The sequence below is a fragment of the Trachypithecus francoisi genome, unplaced genomic scaffold (genome assembly GCF_009764315.1).
Source record: "Trachypithecus francoisi isolate TF-2019V2 unplaced genomic scaffold, Tfra_2.0 Lachesis_group6, whole genome shotgun sequence".
NCBI classification, from domain to species: Eukaryota; Metazoa; Chordata; class Mammalia; order Primates; family Cercopithecidae; genus Trachypithecus; species Trachypithecus francoisi.
The window spans coordinates 116,057,428-116,080,781 of NW_022681471.1; positions in this window are offsets into that span (position 1 = coordinate 116,057,428).

A 23,354-nucleotide genomic window follows, 5' to 3' on the forward strand; every position below is an offset into this window, starting at 1 on the left:
ATTAATATCTCCATTTTATAGAGAAGAAAACCAAGCACTAAGGAGATTAAGTAATTTGCCCCAGCAGTCAGGCTGGCATTATGACTTTGTCTACATTTTAAAATTAGAATTATCTAGCTAGTGGTTCTCAGCTCTGGCGGCACCTTAGACTCACCTGGAGAGTTTTAAAAAAATACGGATGCCTCCACCATATAAACCTGATTATCTGAGGATGGGATTTGAGCATCAATAATTTGTTTAACCTCTCCAGGTGGTTCCAATGGGTAGCCAAATCTGAGTACCACTGACCTAAGTCAGCCCTGTTCTTTTACAAATAAGGAAATTGAGGCCTCCAAAGCGTCAGTGTTTGTGATAAAAACCCAGGTCCTGAGACTCAGCAAATATCCTAAAAAGCAGCTACTGTAATACAGGCTGGGGTTGGGAGGAGATGTTTCTCTTTGTAGAAATATAGACCTTATTAAGCGATAAACTCACAAAAGCCTATAGGATACTCATTAAAAGACACTAAAGAGGATCTAATTTAGAATGAATTTACATATTCTGAGGCAAAAAGATATATGACTGTGTTTTCAGGATCAGAATTCACCTCAGAAACCCAGAAGGATGTCAGGATGGTGGATGTGCTGGGCTTTAGCATAACATCTCTCATCCCCACTGGGAGGGAAAAAAAAAAGAAAAGAAAAGAAAAGAAAAGAAAAGAAAAGAACAACAAACTGTACTTCCATTGGATGCAGAAAAAAGTTGTGAAAATCTCAATAAATTGCACATTTACCCCCAGAGTGCATAGGATCACCAATTTTGAAGATCGCTGGATTCACTAATAGTTTACACTATTCATGAAGTGACAGAGTCATTCATTCGACAAATATTTGTTAAGCACCTGCTGTGCTCTAGGCACTTGATCCTGAAAATACGGCAATGAATAAGGCAGATCTAGAGGTTATAATATAAAAAGGGAGCTGCCCATCGTAATATCCTAGTCCTTGACTTCAAGAGGAGGTGTCTGACCTAGGTTTAGCCAATCATAATGCTCCATTCTCCTCACCATATGACGGTTCAAGCCAGACTAAGGAGAGTCTGTCTCTGGGATGAATATACACTGAACCAGGGATCAAGAGTTCTCTTTCTTCTCTAGGATGGCTACCAGGGCCAATATAAACCCTTGTGGAGAAAGATGGGGACCAGCTGCTGAGAGGTAGGAGGCAGGGGGAAGGGAGAGGAAGAGGACGAAAGGAAAAGAAAGTAAGAAAAAAAATTCAATGACATCATTTGAATTCCCGTATCCAGAATCTTTGAATTCCTGTATCCAGAATCCACTCCATTTCTGTCCTTCCTGGATATGTGAGCTGATAAATGTCCTTCCTTCCTTCCTTCCTTCCTCCTTCCTTCTTTCTTCTTCTTCTTTTCTTTCTCTTTCTTTCCTTCCTTCCTTCTTCCTTCCTTCCTTCCTTCTTTCTTCTTCTTCTTTTCTTTCTTTCTTTCCTTCCTTCCTTCTTTCTTTCTTTCTTTCTTTCTCTTTCTTTCTTTTTCTTTTTTTTTGTTTCTTGAGACAGAGTCTCATTCTGTTGCCCAGGCTGAAGTGCAGTGGTGTGATCATAGCTCACTGCAGCCTCCAACTCCTGGACTCAAGTGATCCTTCTGCCTCAGCCTCCTGAGTAGCTGAGACCACAGGCATGCATCACCATGCCCAGCTAATTTTTTTTTTTTGTAGAGACAGGGTCTTGCTATGTTGCCCAGGCTGACCTCAAGCTCTTGGCCTCAAGTGATCCTCTGCCTTGATATCCCAAAGTGTTGGGATTACAGGTGTGAGCCACGGTGCCCAGCCAAATTCCCTTTCTTACTTAAGCTAGTTTGAGTCAAGTTTCTGTCACTTGAGACCAAAAGAGCTCTGACTCAGACTGATCCTAGACTCATGGAATGAACAAGCTACAAGAACCTCTGAGTTCATCTAATACAATGGCTCTCAAAGTGTGGTCACTGAACCATCAGCATCAGCCTTGCCTGTGAACTTGTTAGAGATGTAACTACTGGGGTCCCGCCCCAAAACTACTGAATCAGGAAGTCTGGAGGTGGGGCCAGCAATGAGTTTGAACAAGCCCTCTAGATGATTTTGATCAGCTCTAAAGTTTGAGAAACAGTGTTCTAATACACCCTTTCCATGAGATGTGAAACTAGAGGCCCAGAAAAGGGGGTTAACTTGCTGAAGGTCACAAAATGAGTTAGTGTGGCCCCAGACCCTCTTAGTAATCCAAGAGCTGTTGGGTTTGGGGAAGGAGGGCCACTTGGAGTTTTGAGGGAAGTAACACATAGATTGGCAAAGAGGAGGGGGGAAAATATTTTGGGTCAAATAATACAGTATGGTTGGAAACACTTGCTATGTGTTCCACAGGAGTTTGGAGAATATTTACTCATCTTGGCTCCCCAGATGAGCCAACAACAATGTGTTAAAGCTCCACAGCCAATGGCAGAAATCCAAGAGAGTCCTTTTTATGTGCCAGCAAAGAGGAATTTCTTAGAAAAGCTACAGAAACTCTGCTACTATCATATTTCACTTTGTGGAGTGGAGGAATAGGAGGATGAAACAAAAGGCATGGGGCTGAAGTTATTCCTAAGAGCCTTGCCTCTCCAATTGCAAGAAAGGGATTTGATTATTCCTGCCAGGGCAGCGGTTCCTCAGAGGGAAACTGGGCACCTAACCTGGTGACTTGGAGAGTAACTTGTGGTTTTGAACTTTCTTTTTCAGGTGGACAGAGAGAGCAGCAGTGTCCCAGAGTGGCCCTGGAAACTCGACTTAGTAAGCTGCTTTCCGATGATCTGCCCAGTCTGCCCCAGGGACGTGGTCCATCCAGAGGCAAACCTAAGAGAGGAAAGGGCTTGGCACCAATATTTCTGATGCTTTCTCTTTAGTCTCTTCTTCTCCTACTCTTGAGTGTACAGATGGGCAAAGGAAGGAGCAGAGCAAAAGACCAAGAGAAGTTGCTGGCACTGCCAACATTAGATAGTGCAAGCTTTTGATAGTCAGTATATACTACATCTACTCCAGCATGGCCAATGTCATCCAGGAAGGCACTGGTTAAAAAACAAAGAAAACAAAAGCATGACCTCCTCTCACAGAAATCCATGATCCACACATTCATTAATTAATAATTATTGAATATCAACTATGTGCCAGGCACAGATCCAGGGACTGGGGACACAATAGCCACAAAAAAATAGTTAAAAAAAAAAAAAAAAGAGGCCAGGCGAGGTGGTTCACACCTGTAATCCCAGCACCTTGGGAGACTGAGGCGGGCGGATCACTTGAGGCCAGGAGTTCAACACCAGCCTGGCCAACATGGTGAAACCTCGTCTCTACTAAAAATACAAAAATTAGCTGGGCGTGGTGGCAGGCACCTGTAATCCCAGTTACTAGGGAGGCTGAGGCAGGAGAATCGCTTGAACCCACGGGGCAGAGTTTGCAGTGAGCTGAGATTGCACCACTGCACTCCAGCGTGGGCTACAGAGCGAAACTCCATCTCAAAAAAAAAAAAGAAAAGAAAAAAGAAAGAAAGGAAAAAGAAAAATCATCTTTGCCTCATGGAACTTACCTCCTGACTTGTCTTTTTGGGAGACAAACAATGAACAAAAGAAGTAATATGTGTTAGTTGTTGATTAGTGCTATGGAAGAAAACCAAGCAGGGAACAGCGAGGGAGGGAGTTTAAAGTATAAATAGATTGGGCAGGGAAGACATTACTGGAATCTGGTGTGGTTTTGGTCACGAACTCTCAAGAAAGATCTATTGAAACTAGGAAAGACCCTGAGAAAGAGACTCAAATTATCAATCAAGAAGTAACTACTAGGCCAGGCACGGTGACTCACGTCTGTAATCCCAGTACTTTGGGAGGCTGAGGGAGGGTGGATCACTTGAGGTTAGGAGTTCAAGACCAGCTTGGGCAACATGGTGAAACTCCATCTCTACAAAACATACAAAAAGTTAGCTGGGCATGATTGCATGTACCTGTAGTCTCAGCTACTCTGGAGGCTGAGGTGGGAGAATTCTCTGAGCCTGGGAAGTCAAGGCTGCATTAAGCCATGATGCCACTGCACTCCAGCCTGGGCAACAGAGCAAGACTCTGTCTCAAACAAAAAAGAAAAAAGAAACTACTGATACCTACTATGGTACAGTTGGTATCAAATATTCCATATGCTTTCCTACATTTCCCAGCCTCCCTTGCAGTTACGTTAGGACCACAGAATTAGGACTGGCCAATCAATCATGAGCAGGAGTGATATGTGTCACTTCTGGACCACGGCATTTAAAAGTTCAGTGCCTCTCCCACCCTTCTCTTCCCTGCCTCAGCCAACTTGGGGACACATACATGTTCCTGATGCCTTACCTTTAAGGTAGAGAGAGGTATCCTGTTCTGCCTCAGACTTCATGTAAGGAGAAATTGACCTTTGTGGAATCAAGCCTTTGAATTTTAGGTTTGTTACTGCAGCGTAGGCTAACTTTATTTGACAAATACATCTAGTCTACCCAGATACAGGCATGAAGACTTAGGGGGAAAAAATGAGGCAGAAGAGCTTGCTCTCAAGGCCCTTATATTCTAGTTGAAGATGAAAACTATTACTTAAATCCAGCATTCAAGGTCATGAGTCATCCGTGCTTAATGAACGATGCAGATGGTGAGGGCTTTGGAAATTCAGTGGAGGGAAGGACATGGGATGCTGTCTGGCATCCCGGGATTGGCAGATCATTGTAGAATCAATAGATGAGAGAGCAGAGGAGGATCTGAAGAAGGGAAAGGATTTTGAAGAAGGAAAAGAAAGATACAGTGGAGTATCTTTCCCATCAGAGTGGGGTCCATGGACCAGCAGCATCAGCATTGCTCAATAGAAATGCAGAATCGCAGGCCCCACCCCAGGGCCACTGAAACAGAATCTGCATGTTAACAAGACTCCTAGGTGGCTCATGTGCACATTGAGATTTGACGCGTGCTAATCCAGTGGACACCAGTGGATAGCTGTCTCAGTCCACTGGGGCTGCTATAACACAATGCCTTAGACTGGGTACTTATAAACAACAAAAACTCATTGCTCACAGTTCTGGAGACTGGGAAATTCAAAATCAAGGTGTCAGCAGATTCCGTGTCTAGCGAGGGCCTGCTGATTCATAGATAACACCTTCTAGCTGTGTCCCCACATGGCTAGTTCTCTTGGGTCTCTTCTCTATGGGCACTAATCCCATTCATGAGGGATCTGGCCTCATCACCTAATCACTTCCTAAAGGCCCAACTCCCTAATACTATCACATTGATGATTAGGTTTCAACATAAAACTTTTTTATGGGACACAAACATTCAGACCATAGTAGTGGTCTACCCTGAACCCATTCCTCCCTGCACCCCACCTCCAGGCAGCCCATGTGACTCAGGGTCCACTGATCCCATCCCCAGCTGCAGAATTAGTCTCTAAGGGTGGTTCCCAGACTAACAACATCAGCATCACTAGGGAATTTGTTAGAAATGAGGCCAGGCAAGGTGGCTGACACCTGTAATCCCAGCACCTTGGGAGGCTGAGGCGGGCGGATCACCTGAGGTCAGGAGTTTGAGATCAACCTGGCCAACGTGGTGAGGCCCCATCTCTACTAAAAATACAAAATTAGTTGGGCATGGTGGCGCATGCCTGTAATCCCAGCTACTCAGGAGGCTGAGGCAGGAGAATTGCTTGAACCTGGAAGGCAGAGGTTACAGTAAGCCGAGATCACGCAATTGCACCCCAGCCTGGGTGACAAAGGCGAAATTCCGCCTCAAAAAAAAAAAAAAAGAAAGAAAAGAAAGAAAGAAAAGAAATGTACAATCAGGTATGTAAATTCCCAAACACCACCAAGACTACTGAATTAGAAACTGGGGCTGGGGCCGGCCCAGCAATCTGTATTTTAACAAGTCCTCCTGGTGATTCTGATGCAGCCTGACATTGGAGAACCACCAGTCTTCAAGGATCATGGTAATCACATTCCCCTTGATAATTATTGGTTCCTGAACCCAGGCTTAAGCCAATCCATTTCTGGCCTTCCCCTGGCATCTGTAATTGGTCCAGAGGTGGTCATGTGATCTACTTTGGTCCAATCAGACTCAAAGGAAAGTTATTTACTCCACAGTTGGACAGCTGTTTTCTTTTTTCCCCCTCCTGCCCCTTCCCCTACCCCTCTTGATGCACACAGCCAAGGTAGTGTGTTGCTTTCTTTGCCACTGATTGTCAGCATATGACCATGAGGAAAACCAGGCCGAGGGCAGAGCTGAAAGGACTGCAGCAAAAAGGAGCCAGAATCTTTGCACTATGCCTCTGGCCTTCCTGTTCCCTGAACAATATATTTCCTTATGATTTAAGCCAGTGGATTTGTGGTTTCTGATCCTTATAGCCAAAAATGTTGTAACAACAGATGAGACTAAGGAAGTATGAGGCCAATGGGCATACCAAAAATATTTTAATATGATGGCGGATGTAATTAAGTTAACAGGCATTTTACCCCCAAATTCCGAAACTCTGGATCCAGGTAGCATAACTGTTACAACCTGAGAAAAGCAACTTAGTACAAATAAAATGGAGCATTACTTTATGCAGTGGGTCCTTGATTGGAGAATTGGTTAAAAACACACAAATTGGGGCTGGGCGCGGTGGCTGCCGCCTGTAATCCCAACACTTTGGGTGGCCGAGGCAGGCGGATCACTTGAGGTCAGGAGTTTGAGACCAGCCTGGGCAATATGGTGAAACCCCATCTCTACTAAAAATACAAAAATTAGCCAGGCGTAGTGACATGCGCCTGTCGTCCCAGCTACTCAGGAGGCTGAGCCAGGAGAATCACTTGAACCCAGAAGGCAGAGTTGCAGTGAGCCAAGATCACGCCATTGCACTCCAGCCCAGGCGACAGACCGAGACTCCATCAAAAAAAAAAGAAAGAAAGAAAGAAAGAAAGAAGAAAGAAAGAAGAAAGAAAGAAAGAAAGAAGAAAGGAAGGAAGGAAGGAAGGAAGGAAGGAAGGAAGGAAGGAAGAAGGAAAGAAAAATGGCTAAAAGAAGAAAAAACAAAGGAAGGGGACTTAAGATGAGGCATATTCTTAGATGAAATGAAAAAATCAATAGGGTAATATACAAATGAGCCTGAAGCATATTATGGTGCCAGAAAGTAAGAAAGTGCTCACGAAAGAATGGAGACATAGGAGCCAGCCTGAAAGAGTTTGTAGTGACTGAAGCTGGGACACTGATAATAAAGTCAATAATAACAACATTGGATTCTAACCCAAAGACTAAACTCCTTATGAATTCATATTGACATAAGTCCCCAATAAATAAATGGGGGAGAATTCTTCCCTATAGAAGAATTCCAATGAATTCACATAGAATGAATGAGGGAAATAGAAAATCACCTTTAAACACCACAGGAATAATTGTTGCATGCATGATCTACCGATGGATGCTAAAATTAGTGGGAGAAGGTTGGAGGAGAAACAGGATATTTGCATAGTCTCAAAGTATCTTCCTCAAGGGGAAAATGGATAGAGAAGGCAAACTAGGGTGCTATAGGGATGTGTCTGTCCAGAATTTTCTCCTGAAATGTGCCCTGTGGTTTCAGAGACAGGAAAAGCAAGAGATTTGGTTTAAAATGGCACGGCCAGGAGTTCATAGATTCCTCCAAGAAACAAAAAGGGCCATTGTTGTTCAAATTTGGACTGAGCTGGATGTGACCTGGCCCTGAGAGTTGTCTCTTCACACTACTAAAGAGCCGCATGTGCTTGCCCTCCTCCCTCAACTCCCTACTCCAACCCCCAAACCCTGGGCTCGCTCACTGCCAGGCAGGGTGGTGGTGAGTTTCACAAACTAATCCCAGCGTGCAGATTGACTGCGCTGCCTTTAGTTTCCTCTGGATTTTCGGGTTATTTGTGTTGGCACAGGGCCACCAGCTCTTCCCAACTTGGAACATATTCTCAAAAAGGGCTGGTCCCACCACCCTCATCTTGGTTGAGGCCAAGGTCTGGTTTCATTTTTCATTAACTGCCATTTGTAACTTTCATTGAAGAGAATGACATGTTCAACTGTCTTCATTCAGTGTTTTCCCAAGAGAGGGCCTTTTTGCCTCCCGCGAGAGTGTGTGTGATTTATTTATCTCATCCGTTGTGCAACAGGTTCACCACCATTGCAACTAACACAATGTTCCAGAAAAAAAAATGCTATGACTTCACTCAAGTTGGCAGTGATTGGTTTCTCACCTAGATCCACCAAAGCCTATACCAAGGGGGTAGAATTGCATCACCAGAGACTTCTCTGGTTTGATTGTGAGGGGGGCCTACAGGGCTGGGACTGTATCTTGCCCATCTTCATCTGCCCCGGGTCTGCCACATAGTAGATGTGGTAGTCATCGGTGCTGTTCACCAAGCATGTCCAACTCTTCACTTCGCAGGCCCTTGTAGGGCTGCATTTCCTGGCCCTCTACGTCTGGATGCAACTATGTGCACAGTTCCAGCTGATGAGTTTGGTGCAGAAGCGTTGTACACCACTTCTAGGCTAGAGCATTTAAATACTTGTGGTCCAGAGCTCTCTTTTCCCTCTAGCTCAGCAAGCAGCAATGTTTGAGAAGGTGGCTACTCAGTCATCTTGGATCCCTGATTGACTGCAATAGGTAGACACCCCCTTCTAACCTACAATGCACATGTAGTGTGAGTAAAAAAATTAATCTTTGTGGCCAGGCGTGGTGGCTCATGCCTATAATCCCTGCACTTTGGGAGGTCGAGGTAGGCAGATCTCTTGAGGTCAGGAGTTTGAGACCAGCCTGGCCAACAGGGTGAAACCTGGTCTCTACTAAAGATACAAAAATTAGCCAGGTGTGGTGGTGCACACCTGTAATCCCAGCTACTCGGGAGGCTGAGGCAGGAGAATTGTTGAACCCAGAGGCAGAGGTTGCAGAGTACATCACTGCACTCCACCCTGGGTGACAGAGTGAGACTCCATCTCAAACAAAACAAAACAAAAACAAACAAAACCCCTTTGTTTACACTAACCACTGAGATTTTGAGGGTTGTTTCTTACTGCAGAATAACCTAGGCTACCCTCACTGATACCATATGCATAAAATACATGTGTTGAATGAATGAATGAATGAATGAATGACTTAAGCCAGAAGAGACTGCTGAGCAGTGTTGCTCTAGGATTTCTTTCCGTAAAGAAGAGATTCAGACATGGTAATCTGATTACAGGTGTGTGGGAAGTGAGGCCCATGTTGGCGAGGGGACTTTTCTTGTTTGGTTTGCATAGTACACTATTTTTATTACATGTCTTTTATTTGGGCTATGCGAGTGCTGATGGGGATTATGGGGGGCCTAAAGTCTCCCAAACCAAACCTTGGCATTATCACTGAAGTTTCAATTGACCTTGCCACCTCCTATGTATTTTACACGTGGGGAAACTGAGACCCAGACTGTCTAAGTGACAATACCCATTAGTCAGTGGCAACACTGGTAAACACCAAGCCCCTCATTTCCTGATTGTCTACCTGATGCTTTTGCTATGACACCATTCCACCTTTCACACCCAGGTGTTAAGGGAGCAGGGGCTTGAGAGTCATGCTCTGACTTATTCCAGTCCTGGCTCTGCCACTGACTAGCTGTGGACCTCAGGAAAAGCACATAACCTATCTGTGCCTTGGTTTCCTCAGCTGTATGGTCCTCTGTGGGTTGCCATGAGGATTTTGTGAAATCAAGTATAAAGTATGTAAAGATCTAGCAGTATTAGTCGATTGTTACTGTTATCCTAAACCCTCATCCCACTGTCTTTTTTTTTTTTTTTTTTTTTTGAGACAGGGAGGGTCCCACTCTGTCACCCAGGCTGGAGTACAGTGGTGCAATCCTGGCTCACTGCAGCCTTGACCTCCTGGGTTCAAGTGATCCTCCCACTTCAGTCTCCTGAGTAGTCGAGAGTATATGCAACGCCACCATGCCAGCTGATTTTTGTACTTTTCTGAGTATAGACGAGGTTTCACCATGTTGGCCAGGCTGGTCGAGACTCCTGGACCCAAGCAATCCTCTTGCCTCAGCCTCCCAGCTGGGATTACAGACATGAGCCACCGTGCCCAGCCCAGCCCACTGTCTTGATTTGCACCTGCGTCCCATGTTCTCTTCGTGCTCTGTTTCCCTTGGGAAAGAATGAATCTGTTTTAAACCATCATGTGCTCAATTTGTAGACGATTTGGCCACAGGTCAATTCATTTGAAGTTCTAAGGAGAGCCGTGCCCTGAGCACTGGTGAGCTGTCCTCCTCTGCCACCTCCCTTTGCCAAGAGCCTACATTAAGGGACCTACCAGTGGGAAGTGGGCAAGGTGACAAGAACATTTGCCTTCTCTATTCTGTCTCTGCCATGTTTGCTGCCTGGTTGACGCCTGCTGATCAAGCTCCATCACTGGCTCAAAGACCCTGTGGGACTACAGTCAAAGCCACCCACTCTTCAGTTGCTGGGACATCAGCCCACAGGCTTTGGATAAATATTTACCTGCAAATCCCGAGCAGCCATAGCCTTCCTTCATATCTCCAGATAGTACCCATGTAGAAGGCATGCGATTAGGGGAGAAAAACCTGTGGCTGGAGGGCTGGGGTTCCCTCCTTAATCCCAACCTCTTTTCTCTTCCATAGGTACTGATGTCAGAGTTATGTAAATCTGAGAGTGTGTGTCAAGAAGAATGAAACTTTGGCTGAAAGTACAGCAAAATATGAATTTTTAAGAACTGTCTTATTTATGATTTTTAGACATATTTCTTTTTTTCTTTTCTTTTTCTTTTTCTTTTTTTTTTAGAGACAGGATCTCACTCTGTCACCCAGGCTGGAGTACAGGGGCATGATCATAGCTCATGGTAGCCTTCAACTGCTGGGCTCAAGCCATCCTCCCACCTCAGCCTCCTCAGTAGCTGGGATTACAGGGGCAAGCCACCGTGTCTGGCTACCAGGTTTTGGTAAAGCTAAACTTACCATACAACATAGCACTCTTACTTCTAGGTATTTACCTAAGTGAAATAAAAGTTTATATTCACACAAAAAGCTGTATGTGAATATTTATTGCCTTTATTCATAATAATCAACATGCACCGCCATGCCTGGCTACTTTTTTTTTTTTTTTTTAATAGAGATGGAGTCTCACTATGTTGCTCAGGCTGGTCTTGAACTCCTGGGCTCAAGCAATCCCCCCACCCCAGCCTCCCAAAGAGCCTTAAAGTCCTTTTTTAAACAGCAAGTTTGTTTAAAGGAAAAGCATACTTACTCTGGTATCACTCTTAACTTTAGAAATTCAAGCAACTGTTAATATGAGATAGACATATTTTAACTTGTTATTGACATGAGACATACATACACAAAAAAGTGCCCATAGATCCGTTTAAACTGTACCCAGATCAAGAAGCCAGACATTACCCGTAAGCCCTTCTTACTCTCCAGTGACCGCTATCCTAACTTCTAACAGCATAGGTTAGTTTTGTCTGTTTTATCCTTTACAGAAACAGAATCACATAGTGTCCGTGTTTTTGTGCCTGACTTCTTCACTCAACATTGTTTCAGAGGTTCATCTATATTGAGCATAGCAGTGGTTCATGCAGTCTCATTGCTGTCTGGGATTCTGCTTTGTGACTATACCACTACAATGTCTGCGATTCATTCTGTTGGTGGGCATCTGGGTCGTTTCCAATCTGGGCTATTGCAAATATACTGGTATGATATTCTAGTTTATATCCTTTGGTAAACATACACACTGATTGAGGTTGTGTGTACATCCAGAAGGGGAATTGCTGGTCAGAGGGTAGTTGTACTCTCAGCTTTAATAGATTCTGCCAAAGAGTTTTCTAAAATGCCTGTAGAAATTTACACTCCCACTAGCGGTGTATGAAAATTCTTTAGATATGTGGTCTATGTAAAATAAAAATAAAGAAGTTAATATGAAAAAATTATATGTAAGTTAAAAATACGTGTTAAGTTCATTCAAACGGAACAAATTTAACCGGTTGAAGTAATACTGAGTGTGTTTATTAAATACACCATTTCCCCCTTAATCAAAACTTAATTCATGTATGTAACCTGGATGAGCTTCCTGACTCTACTCTCCCTTAATCCAACCAGTTAAAAGTCTTTCTGAAAACACTGTCCATTCATTTATTCCGTTAGAATGTTGTGAGTGTTAATAAATTGGTGTTTGCAAAACAAATTCAACCCCTCCTGCAAAGCAGAATATACATCTTGCCCATCATGTGTCTAAAATAGCAGAGTCAGCCAGGATGTGCCCTGAAGATCTGCACTTGATAACCATCGCATCTCCAGGGCTGTGAATGCAATTCAGAATCCAGAATTTTGTTCTAGTTGTAAAGAAAAAACGGTATATTCTCCTGCAGGTTTAACAAAAGAGAACGATGCTTTTAAAACGATAAAGCATTTTGCAAATACAGATGTTATTCGACTATAAAGGCGACAGGGGAGAGGGGCAGTAAAATGAGCCGGAGAGGAATTCAGAGCGCTTATTTTTTCCCTGGTCTCTACAGCTAATTCGTATTGCAGAACTGAACCTCCATTTTCCCATCTGTAAAATAGGGTACTTTGACAAATTCCTTAGGGGAGCTGTAAGTCCCATCCAGATCTAGTTTTTATTCTATGACCATGCAGAAGGAGAGATGCTGAGACAGAAAGGTAGAGGGGACCAGGGACAACTCACTTTATATACCCCCTCCACCACGACCCCCAGCAGGCAGAGCGCCAGAGATCCCGGTTTCTGGGAACCCGGTGTTATTTCCAGACCTTCGCCAGGAAACCATCGAGCTGAATCCTTTACTGGGACATTTCTCATTTACTGCTTTCTCCAAATCCCCCTCAAGTGGTCTGACATATGATCTCTGGATTCAGGAATATCCTGGCAGAAGGGCGCCCTCGGGGCTCCCACCCATCACAGCGTGTGACACTGAAACGGGCATATGGGTACCGGGGCGAGCCTTAAAGTGAGCCGCTGAGTCTGGAGGTTGGGGTCCCCAAGGAGGAGCGCGCTGGGCTGGACGCCGGGCATCCGAGGGTCCCGCAGTGCCTGGAGCCCAGGAGCGCCGCGGGGCCCCCGGCTGCGGTGGGGTGGGCGGCTCCGCTCGCCGCCCCCTCTTTTTCCCGGCCCCGAGCTCCCAGCCAGTCTTCGGCCGGCCGCGCTGCCCGCTCTCCCTCCTCCCTCCGCGCCCCGCCCGCTCCCCACCTCCGCGCCCAGCCTCGCAGCCGCCGAGCGCCGGACGCGCCACGCCGCGCTGGGCAGCTGGAGATCTGGCGGCCGAGCGAGCCGGGAGCGGCGGGGGCGGCGCCCAGGCCGCGGGGCGGGGGGGGGAGGGCCGCAGCCCGGGAGAGGGGAAAAGGCGGGCCGCACGGCGCCAGCAGCCAGCCCCGAGGACGCGAGCGGCAGGTAAGCGCTCGGCGTCGGGACGGGTATGACCCCTTGGGCTCCTGAGACCCAGACTCGCCCAGCCGACCACGGGCGCTGGAGGCTCGGGCGCAGCGTCTAACCCGGGAGGGCGGCGGGCCAGCGGGCCGGCGGGACGAACGCGCCTTCCGCCCGGCTGCGGTTCCTAACCCGGGCCCGGGACCGTCCTGAAAGGCGGAGGCGTAGCTCCCAACCCCGGGGCTGGTTCCCCGACGGGAGGAACCCGCGCGCCGTGGGAAAGGGGGCTCCAAGGGGAGACGCGCGTCTCCAAAACCTTCGGACAGAGCCGGACTCTCCCCAGCCCGCGGGAAACCGAGCCACGAGCCTGACTCGCGCGGGCGGTGTGCTAGACGCCAACTCCCGGGAGCCCGCCTCCCCGCGCCTGGCCGGGCTGCGGCGGTGCTGGCGGAGCGCGAACGCGCCCGGGCCCCGGACGGTTTGGGGCGGCACCACTCGGCGCGGCCCGGAACAGGTGGCCTCGGGCGCCGAGGGACGGAGCGGCGGCCGGGAGCCAGGGGGTGAGCACGCTGGGGAAGGAGGGGCTCGTGGTCTCGGAGTGAGCGCATTTCGGCAGGGACTCGAGTTTCGAGGCTCCGGAACCCGATAAAAAGTGAGGGGGAAGAAGAGAGCTGACCTCCCGAGAGCCCGACGAAGCAGGGGACAGGTTTTCCGTGGCTGCTTCGACAGTGACAGTCCGTACTGTGCACGAGAATCCCCAGGGATCCCGTTAAAATGAGATTCTGATCCCTCAGGTCTGGGGTGGGGGCCGAGCGTCTGCATTTCTAAGAAGCTCCCAGAGGCTACTGATCCAGTTCCATGGACCACACTTTATCCGGCAGGCCCTACGGAAGTACTTTTTGTCCAACAGGCTGAAAACCTTAGGAAAAGTGGGAGATCGGGAGACGAGGTCCTAGGATTTTACAATATATATAGCTTTAATACCTCTTTGCCACCTCTGCCCCCAAACGCACACAAAAACACTTGCTACTCTAGAGGCCAAGGTAAACTTTCCCTTCACCCCCTGAAGATTCGCTTTAAAAATTAACAGAGCTGAGAGGCAGAGGCGGGAGGATTGCTTGAGCCCAGGAGTTCGAGACCTGCCTGGGTAATATAGCAAGGCCCCGTTCTCCACAAAAAGGAAAAAAAAAAAAAAAGATAAAAATTAACAGACAAAGGCAGATTGGTTGGAGAAAAGGCATGCAAATGTATTGATGTGTCCTCGGGGAGAGAACGATAGAGTGATTACTCCCAGCCCCACAATGGGGTACAGAAGCTTGTAGATTATCGAGGTTACAGAAAGAAAGGGGGCTCAACGCATGGCCCCAAACAGGTTATGGTGGTAAAAGAGGTTTTGAGAGGGGGAGAAGGGGAGGCCTGGCCAGCAAAAGTGGTCTGGAGATGTCAGTGAAACCTCACAGGTGACAACCCTCAGAGAGAATAGACAGTAAATGTTTCTTTCAGACCTTTAAAGGTGTCAGATTCTCAGTTAATTTCTCCTAGATCTGGACAAGAGAGGACCTCAATAAAGCCTGGCTACATTCATGCAGATTCTCTACAAATGCAAATCTCCCACACCAAGGACAGCTTTGCATTAGCTCTGCTGGCTGGCTCTCTAAACCGTTTCAAAATATGTCAAAGAAATATATTTTGGGGTAAAATGTTTTTATTTCCTTCACTACTTATTTAATAGCGAAATGTTTTACTTTTCTTACCAACTTTCTAGCCAAATACACGATCTGATAGCAGGGGCTGGCTTCATGGACACGCATCCTGCACTTGGTTTAATGCCGAAATTCTTAATTTTTGAACAAGGGGCCTCTCCTTTTCATTTTGCACTGGGTCCCACACATTATGTAGCTGATCCTAATAGTCACCATAGGTGGAAAGAGAACCCATTTTTTGATTAGGGTTCGAGATGGTGGGTGATGGAGAATAGAGGTTTATTAAGGGAAGACTAGCTAGATGTTGCAGTTTCTCCAGTCTTTCTCAACTCTTTTCCTATCTGAAGAGATAAGTCTAAGAGCATACCCAGGCATGCATGGTGTGACAAAATTTATTGCTTTATTAATATTAATAGTTAACAATTTGTTAGGAGCTTAATTATTGATAGACAATGCAATTAAGTTTGATATTGGAATAATTTCCCGAGTTTATCAACAAGTTTGTGTGTTATTTTCAAAGGACTGGGGAGTCTCTATTTAGCGTCTCATAAAATTTTGCTTAGTTAAGATCTAAGATGAGCTGGACATTGCTTGGTTTGGCAGCTTTCACAGCTCAAATGCAAAGCTGGAAAACAGAAAGTGGCCAAATTTTGTAGCTGTTCAGGAGTATTGTTTTACAGGGCCTCAGCGTGATGCCAGCCTGGATCGGATTCCCTTCTGTTTTTATCACTCCCACATCCCTGCAAGGTGACTTTCATTAAAAGGGGGATAGAGCAGATTTAGCTACTGAAAAACACTGAAGAATGGCAGGGCCAGCATCAGTATTTTGTCTGTGAAGAAATCTTGCCAAAAAACCACCGATTCCAGGTGTGTGTACTTTTCTAGAAAAAAAGAAATGTTGGAAATACAGAAAAGAAAAAGATTGTACTCTAACTATGGATGTGATTTTGTTTAGCAGAGGGAGAAAAAGTCAGAGAAGTGGCATTTCATTGGCGGGTTTGGCAGGGAAAGGAAAGCTGCTGTGTTTTTGGTACCATGAACAGCCTTCCAGAAATGGCAAAGTGAGTTTGCTCAGGTGCAAGGAAGAGCCAGCAAAGAAGCTGATTTTCCATGGCTGATGTGAACATTGTGGGAACTCAGAGGAGGACATCACGACATATGTTCTTGGTGCTTTGACGGCTCAGATGAAACTGAAAAACACATTTTTCCAGTTTTCTGCCTGAGAGTTCCAAGTCACTTTCAAATACACAATACAAACTGGGAAGAGCGCTATTAAATTAACAAAAGGAGGGAGAGGGAGGTGTTTCTGTAATGTTCACAGTTCAAAAGAGAGAAAAGAGGGATTCTGACTTTAGTCAAAACCTGGGAGCTAGCTTTTATGCTTCACTGAGAAGGGTTTCCCTGACCACAAGATAGGAAGAAAAAAGTTCTTTTAAAATGTTTATGGTTTCAAAACTGTGTAGGTATTTAATCTGCATGGAACTTATTTTGGGATCATGGTGTGAGGTAGTGGGTGGTGGAACTTAAGAAATGGGCTAACGTTTGGGGAAAGCTATCGTAAAATAAATTCCCACAATCAAATACATTGTGGTAAACACTGTCCCATTTTACAAATCGAATTAATGAGTTCTTCAGTCCACTCCATGTTTTTCAAATTGAAGTGTAACTTATTATAGTAAAATTCACTCTTTTCAGTGTACAGTTCTAGAAGTTTTGACAAATGTATATAGTCATATAACCAGCATCATATCAGGATGTAGAAGAATTCTACCACTCCGAGGAGTTCCCTGTCGACTCTTTGTAGTCAGCCTCCCCCAACTCTCAGCCCCTGGCAACCACTGATTTGTTTGGTATCCCCATAATTTTGTTCTTTCCAGAATGTCCTGTAAAAAAACTTATGTACTCTGTAGGCTTCTGAGCCTGCCTTCTTTCAGCTAGCATAATGCATTTGAGGTTTATCTGTGTTGCATGGATCAATGCGTCATTCCTTATTGTTGCTGAGCAGTGTCCCAAAGTTTGTTTATCCACTCACCAACTGTTGATGATTATGAATAAAGCCAATATAAATATTCACATATGGCTTTTTGGATGAATATAAACTTTTATTTCACTCAGGTAAACACGTAGAAGATTGCTGTGTTGTATGTTAGCTTTATCAAAAACTGGTAGCCGGGCACAGTGGCTCATGCCTATATTCCCAGCTACTCAGGAGGCTAAGGCGGGAGGATCACTTGGGGCCACGAGTTCAAGAACAGCCTCGGCAACATAGCTACATCCCCGTCCCTACAAAAAAATTTAAAAATTACCTGGGCATGGTAGCATGCACGTGTAGTCCTAGCTACCCAGGAGGCTGAGGCAGAATGATCTCTTGAGCAGAGGAGTTTGAGGCTGCAGTGAGCTATGATTGGACCACTGTACTCCAGCCTGGGCAACAAGAGTGAAACTCTGTCTCAAAAAAGAAAAAGAAAGAAAGAAATTGTATCCTTTTTTCCCCACTTCATTTTCTATAGTAGTGAATAGTAAGGCTATTTAATTGTTTTTTGTACATTTATCTTATATTCAGGCTGTTTTACTGAACTTTTCTTAGTTCTAATAGTTTTTCAGTTGATTTTCTTGGATTTTCAAAGTAAACAGTCAAATTGTCTGCAAATGGCAATAGTATAGGGAATTTTCACTCCAATATTATTACCTCATTTTATTTTCTTGCTTTAGTGACTAGGCTTCCCTGTAGGATAATGTTGAGTAGTAGTTACTACTATTTTACCTTTAACTCTTGTGCTTGCCATAGGGTTCCGGTAGCTACCTTAATTATCCTCAGGAGGTTTCTTTTCCATTGTTAGCTTGCTAAAAGTCTAAAAGTTTAATTTTAAAATTTCTTGTTCTGCTTGGAATTCTTTTTTTTTTTTTTTTCCATCGAAAGCCTAAGAGGTTTAGGATCAGTTAGTTCGCTTCTTGACTTTGGAAGTTCATATTTTGATCTCACTGGAGGAGAAGTTAGTGTAGCATTAAGTCAATTCATTTTATTTTATTTTATTTAGATGAGTCTCGCTCTGTCACCTAGGCTGGAAAACAGTGGTAGTAATCTCAGCTCACTGCAACCTCCGTTTCCTGGGTTCAGGTGATTCTACTGCCTCAGCCTCCTGTGTACCTGGGACTACAGCTGCGCACCACCACACCTGGATAATTTTTGTATTTTTAATAGAGACGGGGTTTTGCCATATTGGCCAGGCTGGTCTCGAACTCCTAACCTCAAGTGATCCACCCGCCTTGGCCTCCCAAAGTGCTGAGATTACAGGCATGAGCCACCACGCCTGGCAATTCATTTTATTTAGACGAAGAAGAACCTACCTTTGGAGTTTTTTTTTTTTTTTTTTTTTTTAATAATGTTCTTATTTGGGGGAATGCTGGGTGTACTGAGGAAGAAAGAGAATCAAGAGATAGTTTATAACCTACTCATGTATAAATAAGGTAGCTTTTTCTAGTGTTGTTCAAAGTTTTTTTGCCCACCATTCACAATAAGTACATTTTATATTTCTTTTCTTTCTTTCTTTTTTTTTTTTTTTGAGACAGAGTCTCACTCTGTTGCCCAGGCTGGAGTGCAGTGGTGCCATCTCAGCTCACTGCAGCCTCTGCCTCCCAGGTTCAAGCAATTCTCTGCCTCAGCCTCCCGAGTGGCTGAGATTGCAGGCGCCCGCAACCACACCTGACTAATTTTTTATTTTTTTATTTTTTTATTTTTAGTAGAGACAAGGTTTCGCCATCTTGGCCAGGTTGGTCTTGAACTCCTGACCTCGTGATCCACCCGCCTCGGCCTTTCAAAGTGCTGGGATTACAGGCATGAGCCACCACGCCTGGCCACATTTTATATTTCAACTCAGTACAAACTTGTATATAATGGAAACAAACTCTCACAAAGTCTTTGTCTTTTTCCTGTGTGCAGTGTATTGATATTTTCAATTATCTTTCATCTGTTCTATTTCATTTTAAACTGATGATCATGATTTTCCAAATTGATTTGACCACCCTTTCATTTGATTTTTTGACCCACAGTTTGAAAAACATTGTTTTGTAAAGCTGTTCATTTAGTTTCTAAGCCCCCAAACTGCTGGATTGTGTCCAGAACAGATTCATTTTATATCAGATCCTGCTATGATGCAAAGTGAGTTCATTTATTATGCTCTGAGATCATTGTAACTACCCATTTCTCTCTTGAATTACTGTGTAGCCTCTAAACCAGTCTTTCAGTGTCTACTTTTGACCCCACAGAATAACAATAAATGCAGTCTTGTAAGTCCGTGGCTCAAACTCCCCTCTAATGACCTCTTCCCACACATTTTTTTTTTTTTTTTTTTTTGAGATGGAGTCTCGCTCTGTTGCTCAAGCTGGAGTGCAGTGGCGCGATCCCGGCTCACTGTAACCTCTGTCTCCCGGGTTCAAGAAATTCTCCTGCCTCAGCCTCCCTAGTAGCTAGGACTACAGTTATACACCTCCACGCCTGGCTAATTTTTATATTTTTAGTAGAGTCAGGGTTTCACCACATTGATCAGGCTGGTCTCGAACTCTTGACCTCAGGTGATCCACCCACCTCGGCCTAAAGTGCTGGGATTACAGTCGTGAGCCACCGTGCCTGGACTTTTTTTTCTCTTGAGACAGGATCTCGTTCTTTTGCCCAGACTGGAGTGCAGTGTCATAATCATGGCTCACTGCAGCCTCAACCTTCCACGCTTACATGATCCTCCCACCTCAACCTCCTGAGCAGCTGGAGGCACTACAGGCTTGCGCCACCATGCCTGGCTAATGTTTAAAAAGTTTTTTGTAGTGATAGGGTCTCCCTGTGTTGCCCAGGCTGGTCTTGAACTCCTGGATTCAAGCAGTCTTCCTGCCTCCGCCCCTCAAAGTGCTGAGACTACAGGCATGAGCCTCTGCATCCAGCGTGCACTTTTTTTTTTCTTAAAGGAGATGGGGGTCTCAGTCTGTAGCTCAGGCTGGAGGGCAGTGGTGTGATCATAGCTCACTGCAGCCACAAACTCCTGGGCTCATGCAACCACACCCAGCTAATTTTTGTATTTTTAGTAGGGATGGGGTTTCACCATGTTGGCCAGTCTGGTCTTGAACTCCTAACCTCAAGTGATCCTCCTGCCTCGGCCTCCCAAAGTGCTGGGATTATGGGTGGGAGCCACCGCGCTGCCTCCTACCATACTTACAATCAATCCCTAGGGCCTCACTGGTACGTCCTTTACCCCCTATTCTCAACTTCTCCAAACACAGTGTGCTCTGTGCTTGTGTTCCTCACCCAAGCCAAGCATTTGCGGTGCTACCTGCCCAGAACGCCATTTCACCAGATATTCACACGACTTGTTTCTTTGTTTCATTTGGGTCTTCTCTAACCCTCATTCTAAAACTGCACTCACCACTTACCACAGGAAGGGTCCATTCCCTTATCCCACTTTTGTTTTCTTTATATCACTGTTACCTGCAATTATGTTATTTACCTATTTGTTTACTGATGCTGCGTCTTCTTTTCCCTGCTGGAATATAAATTCCAGGAAGGCAGGGACTTTGTGTATTTCGCTCATCATTGTGTTGTCAGGACTTAGAACAGCAGGACATAGTAGATGCTTTATCCACGTGTCGAATGACCGAATGAATGAGCCTAGAATCTAGATAAAATCTGACACTTGTCCTAAGAGAGGTGTAATGTGCCCTGCCTTTCTGTTCCATGTTAGTGTGGAAATTTCTTTAGGTTAAGCGTGGAGTATTTTAATGTAAGCAGTTCATTAACCAATACACACTCACCTGGTATCCACTATATTTCTGACCCTCTCATAATAATAACGATAGCTAATATTTACTGAGCAGTTACTACTCTTATTGCTTTACGTATATTAACTCTAATCCTCCCAACCTCTTGAAGCAGGTACAATTCTCATCATTTTACAGATGAGGAAACTGACGTACAGAGAAGTTAAGTTGCTTGTCTAAGGTCATACAGAAGGTAAGCAGTGGGTCCAGGGTTTGAATACAGACCATCTGATTTCAGAGCCTGTGTTCTTAATCACAAGCTCCTATAGCTAGAGCAAGGAGTGTGCACAATTCCTGACCTTTGTAAGCCTGGCATGTTTATGGCTTAGCACAGTGGTTCTAAACTGGAGGTGATTTTGCCTACCAGGGGACATTTGACAACATCAAGAGACATTTTTAGTTGTCATGACTGGCAGGGTTTGGAGGTGCTACTGGCATCTAGAGGGGAGAGGTCAGGGATGCTGCTAAACATCCTAAAGTGCACAGCACAGCCCCCTCACCCCAACAAACAATGATCCAGCCCAAGCGTTAATAGTGCCAAGGTTGAGAAACCCTCCCGTGACACAGTGGTTCTGAAAGCCCGCTGCCCATTGGAATCACTGGGGGAGCTTGATAAATCAATACCGATGTCCAAGTCTGGTTCCTGACCTTAATAAACCTCAAATGGACCTTCAACATGGCCTGCAGTCCTACCATGCTTGCCTAGTGGGTTTTCTTTTCCATTTTCCAGAACAGCTATTTGACACCTTTTATTTCCTCTGCCCCTCCTAGATCAGTTGCTGATTCTGGCTCATTCAACAGGAGCCTCCTCATATCCCACTACCCAGACCCCCAACAGGACCATATTTGCACAAATAAAGTGTTCCCCACTGCCACTGTGAAACTGTGACTGAAATATCCCTAATGGATCTAATGGATCAAAAACTGGCTTCTTTTCTGGGTTCTGGGCTCTGGGTCTCTCATCCTCTTTGTCTTCTCAGGGACATTTTTTTTTCTTAATTTTTTTTTTTTTTGAGACAGATTCTTGCCCTGTCGCCCAGGCTGGAGTGCAGTGGTGCAATCTCGGCTCACTGTAACCTCTGCCTCCCAGGTTCAAGTGATTCTCTTGCCTCAGCCTCCTGAGTAGCTGGGACCACAGGTGCCCCCCACCATGCCTGGCTATTTTTCTTTGTATTTTCAGTAGAGATGGGATTTCGCCATGCTGGCCAGGCTGGTCTCGAACTCCTGGCCTCCGGTGATCCGCCTGCCTCAGTCTCCCAAAGTGCTGGGATTACAGGCGTGAGCCACCGCACCTGGCCTTAACTTTTTATTTAGAAATAATTTTAAACTTTACAAATAAGTTGAACATTTTTTTAAAAAAGTACAAAGAATACTCCTGTGCCCTTAATCCAGATTCCTCCGTTGTTAGCATTTTATCCTCTTTGCTTTATCATTTACACTCTTGCTCATGCACCCAGGATTTTCCTGAACCATTTGAGGATAAATTTCATGCACCCAGACCTTTAACTCCTAAATCCTTCAGTAGAAATTTCCTAAGTATAGGAATATTCTCTCAAATAATCACAGCACTGTTATCAACCTCAGTAAATGTATTGATAAGATACTGTTATCTAATCTGCCATTTGTATTCCAATTTTGACAATAGACCTGATAACATCCTTTACAGCATTTTTGTCCTTCTAGTACAGGATCCACTTTAGGGTTGTTGCATTGATTGATTGATTGATTGAGATAGGCTGGAGTGCAGTGGCACCATCTTGGCTCACTGCAACCTCTGCCTCCTAGGTTCAAGTGATTCTCCTGCCTCAGCCTCCCGAGTAGCTGGGACTACAGGCATGCACCACTCCCAGCTAATTTTTTTATTTTTAGTAGACATGGGGTTTTGCCACGTTGGCCAGGCTAGTCTCAAACTCCTGACCTCAGGTGATCTGCCCACCTCAGGCTCTCAAAGTGTTGAGATTACAGGCGTGAGCCACTGCGCCAGCAGGCTTAGGGTTATTGCATCTAGTTGTCGTGTCTCTTAGTCTCTTTTAGTCTGGAACACTTCTATTGCCTTTCTCTGTCCTTTGTAACATTGATATTTGGGTTGAATATAGACTATGCCCTCTCCTTTTTTGTTTTTTTTTTTTTGAGACAGGGTCTCGCTCTGTCGCCAGGCTGGAGTACAGTGGCGCGATCTCGGCTCACTGCAACCTCCACCTCCTGGGTTCAATCGATTCTCCTGCCTCAGCCTCCCGAGTAGCTGGGATTACAGGTACGAGCCACCACGCCCAGCTAATTTTTGTATTTTTAGTAGAGACGGGGTTTCACCATGTTGGCCAGGATGGTCTCAATCTCTTGACCTTGCGATCCACCTGCCTTGGCCTTCCAAAGTGCTGAGTGTGGGGATTACAGGCGTGAGCTACTGCACTCGGCCTTTTTTTTTTTTTTTTTAATAGA